This window comes from Lissotriton vulgaris, chromosome 3_1, assembly GCF_964263255.1.
Source record: "Lissotriton vulgaris chromosome 3_1, aLisVul1.2, whole genome shotgun sequence".
NCBI classification, from domain to species: Eukaryota; Metazoa; Chordata; class Amphibia; order Caudata; family Salamandridae; genus Lissotriton; species Lissotriton vulgaris.
The window spans coordinates 1,625,012,947-1,625,020,328 of record NC_141689.1 but is presented as its reverse complement, the minus strand read 5'-3'; positions in this window follow the sequence as shown (position 1 = coordinate 1,625,020,328).

The following is a 7,382-nucleotide window of genomic DNA, read 5'->3' as shown; positions in this document are numbered from 1 at the left end:
TCAATTTGTATCGGGCAGGTCTACGGAACAACCAGTGGGTCGCCCCTAAGAACGAAAAGCATTGGCTTCAACCAGTTTATTGCGAAGCCAGAGTACCTCCCAAAAATGGAGAGCACATCGAGAAAATAAATAAGGGATCCCCTCGGGTTGGTAAGCTAAAGCAGAATATGGCCAACGTATAGTGAGATGTTATCTTCCCATTCCAACGTCCATCGTAGTCCGCGGATATCACGATCACACCGAACCTATGCTGCCAAGAGCTCCAAGGCCAAGGCAAAAAGGAGAGGAACAGGGGACATCCCTGTCTTGTATCCCTGCCAAGGAGAAAGTCAGTAGACTTCCGATTATTCACCACTACTCTGGCCAAGGGCCGCGCATACAGGAGGCGCACCCAATTCACAAACTCTGGACCAAAACGCAGCTTCCCCAATACTGCAAATAGGTATGGCCACTCAACCCTATCAAATGCCATAGTGGCATCCAAAGATACCAGTACCGCTGGCTCCTGAATCATCGGGGTCCTGACCAGCACCCCATGCAACCGACACAAATTAAGAGCCGTATTCCGGCGCGGCATGAAGCCGGACTGATCCGGGTGTATCAATGTGGTGATGACCTTAGCCAATCTCGTCGCCAGCAGCTTCGCCAGAACTTTAGCCTCAGCGTTCAACAACAAGATAGGTCTGTACGACGAGCAAAGCGTCTTGGGCTTACCCGCCTTAAGAATAACTATGTTTGCCACCCGCTGGTCATATGGAAGCTGTCCCTCTTCTCTGCATTCTACCAACATGGAGCGGAGAAATGGGGCAAGCCTGTTGGCGCTCAATTTATACAGTAATATGGGAATTCCGTTTGGGCCCGAGGCTTTCCCGGAGTGTACTCCTCTAATGGCCTGCGCCACCTCGTCGTCCGTGAGTGGGGATTCCAAATACTCCCGGCAGTCGTCCAACAACGTGGGAATTTGGATGTCTTTTATCATTGTGCTGTTATCTGCCTCCGTATGCACCCCAACCGAGGTATATACCACGCTGTAGTATTCCGTGTAGCACTATTTTTAACTCAAAATTTCCAAACTCTTATCTCTGGTTCTACTAATTGGATTTTTTTTGCTTTAGTGTCTTTTTAGTTATTAAATCTTGTCTGGATTTTCTAAATTGGTTTGGGATTTTTCTTGTGTTTTACTTTCACTTCATTGCCTTCAAAGTACTGCATAAATATTTTACTTATAGCCTCTAAGTTAAGCCTGAATGCTTTCTGTCAAGGTACCAGAGGGTTGAGCACAGGTTTCTTTAATGACTTTAGTGGTTCACACTGACAAGTACTGTGATCATTATTTGAGGAGTTCTCTCACCCTCCTCAACTAGTACTCCAATTTCTTACAATATCCCTTTCTCGTCCTTTCTCATAATTTCTTTCAGTGTCAAACTTTCTTCCTCCACCCCATCTTCCTTTGCCTCTCTCCTCTATTTCACACACTTTTTCTGGGCCTTTCTCATACTTACGTTTGCTTTCTTTCTTTGCTAGGATAGCCTCACCTTTTGCTCCTATGTTGTAGGAGTAGCCGGCAAAACCGCTGCGGATGCTAAAATCCCCATTGTATCCGCTTGCACAACAGCCCCTCACCTTTCAATGTCCTCTGCACACATCTGATTTTGGACATTCCTACATTGGCTGGAAAAACTAGGCACTCCTTTCAGTAAATACTGAATTTCAGCGTTCTACCCAAGCAGGTTGGGTGTAATGTGAGTGTGTGGGGTGAAGGGCAACAAGTCTGTCTCACAGACGCTTGCAAGTACAGACTCAAACCTGCAGTATGACTTCTGAAACGCTCTCACAAACAGTTGTGTTTAGAGACAAATCTGGGTGGGGCCGTTGTAGATGTTGCACTGTATGCTGGGCATTCACATCAAAACCCGTCACAACCAGTGCTTTCTCACCAAGAGTGCTCTTATAGTAAAGGTATTCTCAAGCAGCCAAGACGTTCACAACATTACAGCACCCAATCTCTCTTCAACAAAAGCACTATCTCACAGATGTATGACGTTACAACGCATGCTTTTACCACGCATGCTGTTACAACGCAGGTTTTACTACGCATACCATTACCACGCATAGCGCTTTGGGGTGCTGGATAGTGAATAGTTTAATTTACTATTTGTAATGGGGTGGGAGCGGCAATCCCTGTTGACTGGTGGAAAGCTGATTGTACTTCCCCTCCTTCCCTTCAGTCTGACTGGGACACTCGTCCCCTGCTCTCGGACAACGGAGACGAATCGAGGGAAGGCGTCTTTAACTGGGATCTCAGCAGTGACGTGGCCACGCCCCCACATGACGTAGGAGGACTAAGACTGGACAAAGGCCCGGAAGCCCTCTACTGGGGGTGTGTCGACACCCGGGAGGAAGGAAGTCAGGACGAGGAGGATCGGCGCGGAGAAGACGGCGTGCGAGGAAAGGACGGAGGAGAAAGCGAGGAAGACAGAGGTGGAGAGCCAGGAGGCCAACGACCCGGTGATCCGCCATGCCACACTCCCGAGGGAGGAGTGTGGCTTTCTCAGGTACGGCGGCGTTGGGCAGCTTGAGTCTGGAGTAAAGGGGCCTGTGTATGATAGTGTACATATCCCACTCATTTTCCGTTCCCGCTTACCGCATCCCCCCCCTTACCCTCCTTTCCTTACCTTCTGAACCTCACTTCCCCCCTAGCACACTGAGCACCAATTATAGTAATACAGCACTGGTGTACCCTCACGATCACTTGGTCCCCGTGGTGAAACTGTGTCAGTCCATTATCTGACGGTATCCCTCTCTGTTGGTTTTTCTCGTTGCGGAGCTGACCAGGCACAAGCGTCCCTCGACGTGGAGAGAACAGCAGCGTCATCCCCAGCCAGTACGAACACCATCACGGACCGGGCGGAATTTGCAAGAGAACGCTTGACATTTCGAACCAGAAAAACCTTTATTCGAATAAAACCCTCTTTAAGCAGAACTAGTGCTCAGCCTGTTCTTGATCCGCCCATTGAACATATCGAGCCCACACCCACGCTACACTATTCCAACTCCAGTCCCCGTGGACACTAGGGAAGGTGTTGGATAGTAAATTAAATCTATTCCCTATCCTAGAGCGCCCCACAGCGCAATGCGTTGTAATGGTTTTCGTTGAAAAACCTGCGTTGTAATAGCACTGCGTGGTAAAAGTTGCTTTGTAAAGGATGTTTCCCCTATCTCACGCTCACTCTTGCACCAGCCACCCTCAACACCTGAACTCTCTGGCACGCAAATATGTTGGGCACAAAGAAGTTGTTAAGTTTGCCAACTCTGAGAAAAAGTACACCTTCAGAAAGAATAATTAAAACTAGTGCTACCTTAATTCTACGTTCAGCAACATAACGCTACTTCTGGCACAATGATTCATGGTATGGGGGTAGAAAAATGTCAACTGTCCCTGATGTTAGCAGTCAACTTCTGCTTGAATTATATGTATTTAGTATTTGTTCACCTTTAAATAAGTTCAGCTATATGCTAATATGTTAATAATGAGTGTTCACTACTCCTATGAGTTAGGCAAACCAAGTAAAATAAATCTATTTTGGCTTGTACTTTTTTCGGCTGTGTATTTAAGACTTGGACGGCCACCTCAGATGGGTCCGTAAAAATGTCCTTTGTTCTGAAGTGTAATCCTTTGTCCTGTAAGTTTACATTCAGTTCTGAATGTGCCTTCTTGCCAGGTGGTCACCCTAGCACCGTCTTGGACCACGGCTAGCTCAGAAGATAGTCTGCTGGCGCAACCCGAAACAGCAACAGTAGACTTTGAGGAACAAGATTCAACGGAGTTAAACATAAACGTACGGTCCACTATAAAACACAAATATCGATTTCCTTTGCACCCCGTGGACTAATAAAGCTGTTCCGCGGTGTGTTGCGGAGTGCAGCATCTTCCCCTTGAGAGTACTCCATTCTGGACAGCAGCGCTGTGCCCTTGCCGAGAGAGAGAGAGAGAGAGAGAGAGACTCGGCTAAGTGCGTAAGAATAAGGTGCCATATCACAGTCCGGTCTGCAAAGCTGTGGCCACTGCCGAGTGTGAGACTCGCTCCAGCCAGTGAGAGCGGGGTGCCCTGCCAGACCCCGGGCTGCGCTCAAGTACAGGGCTGGTGCCAAGAGCTTCAGCGTACTGTGCAGCCGCTCTCCGTGGTGCTGTACTCGGGAGCTCTGCTTTCCAGGAACAGCGCCGCAGCACCAGTGCCATCGCGCGATGCTGCGCTCTGCATTTTTTACTTGACACCGGAAACTCACATTCTACCGATGGCTGCTCCAGTACTGTCGACTGGGAGAGGAGCAGTCTTTGGTGGCACTTTAAGCCAAGATGTTTTAATGCGACCGTTGACTACCACACGCAGTGCATTCAAGTCACTCGGCACTGCAGCAGCAGGTTAGCTTTAGCTCTCCATTTACTGTACTATCGTTTCGTTTCAAAATGCTTTATTCGGTTTGTATAGGTACAACCATATAGCAACATTCATGAATACAATTGAATTCACTTTTATAAAGAATAATGAAACTTGCTAAAACAATTACATTAATGCAGCCAATCAAGATAAAATCTGAAAGAGAAAATAAACACTAAATATAGCGTCAGTTTACACATTTGGTGCAAGGCATGCCAAGGGGAATAATACAAAATAAGAGGCCTATACAGGGCGAAAGTGCAGTAATGTGTGCAAAATAAGCGAGGATTGAACATGGCATTTAGCAGCAATTTAGCAAATTAATGCAAAACATATCACATAGGATAATCACTTGTAAATAGCAGCCATTTTAAACGTTTGATACAATATGCAAATAGATGGTACTAAACAAGAGACCTATGCTAGGCCTAAAGTGCAATAATATGTGCAAAGTATGCAAAAGGGGACGTTTGTATTTAGCAGCAATTTTAAAGTGTAGTGCAAAACTTGCTAAGTGAGGTAGTACCAGTCAGGGAGAGGCCTAGACTGAGCATAAAGTGCAATAGTGTGTGCAAATTATGCTAGGGTAACTAAAGTGCAATGTCTAAAACATCTCTTACGTATTTTAGCAGCAATTGTATACAATTCAAAGAAAGGCCTGAACTGGGCATAAAGTGCAATAATATGTGCAAAAATATGCAAGGATAACTAAAGTGCGTTGTCTGTAAAGTCTGTTACATATTTATCAACAATTATATACAAGAAGTTTAAAAAAGGTATAAGTCCAGGGGGGTACAGAGCCAAGGGAACAATCGATACGGGGTCTAAAATCATGATAATAACCGGAGTTCACGTATAAGAGAAATGCATAAGGTTTGACAGTAGCTCACAATTGATCAATAGGTGTCTTTTCCAACGGAAATCATATGATAATTGATTTCCTGTGCCTGATACATTTAAGAACATAGGTGGCTACACGGTAACATATGTTAGGGGACGGCAGGTCAAACAATAGTTGCATTGCAGCTCTTATATCACACGTATTGTATTCTAAAAATAATTGTTTTAGATAAAATTTTCTAAAACCAGTATAAAAATTGCAAAATAGTAAAAAGTGGCAGATACTCTGTTTCGATTTCCCATCGCATGGGCACGGGCAAGACCCCGGCTTCTTTGTAGTAGGGAAGGCCACCAAATGGTGGACTATACCCAGCCTCAGGCGTGCCAAAACGAAACGATGGGAGTTAATACTGACGAATGTAAGGTATGATGGGAATCCTGCATTTAAATTGTAATCCAGGTACAGTTTAAAAGTACTTTGTGTAACATACCCCTTCATTCTAATCCCTTCAGCATGATCCATGTAGGTGGTTTTAAGGCCACGCTTCGTTAAAACTGATTCTGTTGGGGTATCTTTAAAAATATCCTGACCAAAAAGGGAATTATACCAGTGAGAAATGTGTTTTAGCCAGGGGATTTTTAAGTGCTGGTCCAATTTAATGCAGTCTAAAATTAATTCCTGGGTAAACTTGGTTTCATCTTTGGCCCAGATGGATCGCCAGAGGGAGAGGGGACGTAGTGCAATCAAGTCTGTGGCATGGTGTATGCCCAGCTCCCTATGTGTAATTTCGTTTGAGGCTGAAACAGGAAGACATAATAGGCGTTTAAGGTACTTATTTTCTTCCTGCTGGATGGAGAGGGCAATCTGGGAATTATATCCCCATATCCCTGCTCCGTAAAGGGCAGAGGACATGCACCTAGAGTTATAAATGGAAATCATCTCCCTTATTCTACGCCCCCCTAGTTTGGAGGCGAATCTGAAGATGCAGTTTGTATTTCTGATCATCTTCGTGCCTATGCAAGATTGCTCGTTTGCCCATCTCCCGTCCCCAGAGAAAGTGATGCCTAAGTAACAGAAATGTTGCACAGACTCAAGTTTATCCCCATCAAGGAAGAATGACTTACTTTTCTTTAGTTTCTTCCCGCAGGTCATAGTCATAGTCTTACCCTTATTAATTTTGAGCATTCTGCCTTTAATAAAAACATTAAATTTGTCAATTAACTTTTGGAGCCCATTCGCGGTCCTGGAAATCAGGACCGCGTCGTCCGCGTATAAGAGGACGGGTATTTGTTTGCCATTTATCATAGGGGCATCTGCATGGGACTCTTGTAGGGACTGATCGACCTGGTTTATAAAAAGGGAAAACAGCAAGGGTGCGAGAACGCACCCTTGCCTAATCCCTCTGCCTATTTTAAAAAAGGGGGTGCACTCTCCATTTGGTCCAAATCTAACTTTGCTTGATAAGCTACTGTACATTCTGGCCAACAAATGAATGATTTCGGGGGGTGCGCCCATAGCAAGTAATGTTGGCCAGAGCAGTGTGTGTTCCACTAGATCGAACGCCGAGCTTAGATCGGCAAAACACATGAACAAATGCCCTTCCTTTGCTCTTGTGTACTTGCCGATGATAAGCTCAAGGTTCACACACTGCTCCATGGTTCCTATGCCCCTACGGAACCCGTACTGAATGGGCGATAGGACATTATTGTCCTCAACCCAGGACTCTAGTCTTCCCAGAAGCACGCGACTCACTATTTTGGCTTGTACTTTTTTCGGCTGTGTATTTAAGACTTGGACGGCCACCTCAGATGGGTCGGTAAAAATGTCCTTTGTTCTGAAGTGTAATCCTTTGTCCTGTAAGTTTACATTCAGTTCAGAATGTGCCTTCTTGCCAGGTGGTCACCCTAGCACCGTCTTGGACCACGGCTAGCTCAGAAGATAGTCTGCTGGCGCAACCCGAAACAGCAACAGTAGACTTTGAGGAACAAGATTCAACGGAGTTAAACATAAACGTACGGTCCACTATAAAACACAAATATCGATTTCCTTTGCACCCCGTGGACTAATAAAGCTGTTCCGCGGTGTGTTGCCGAGTGCAGCAT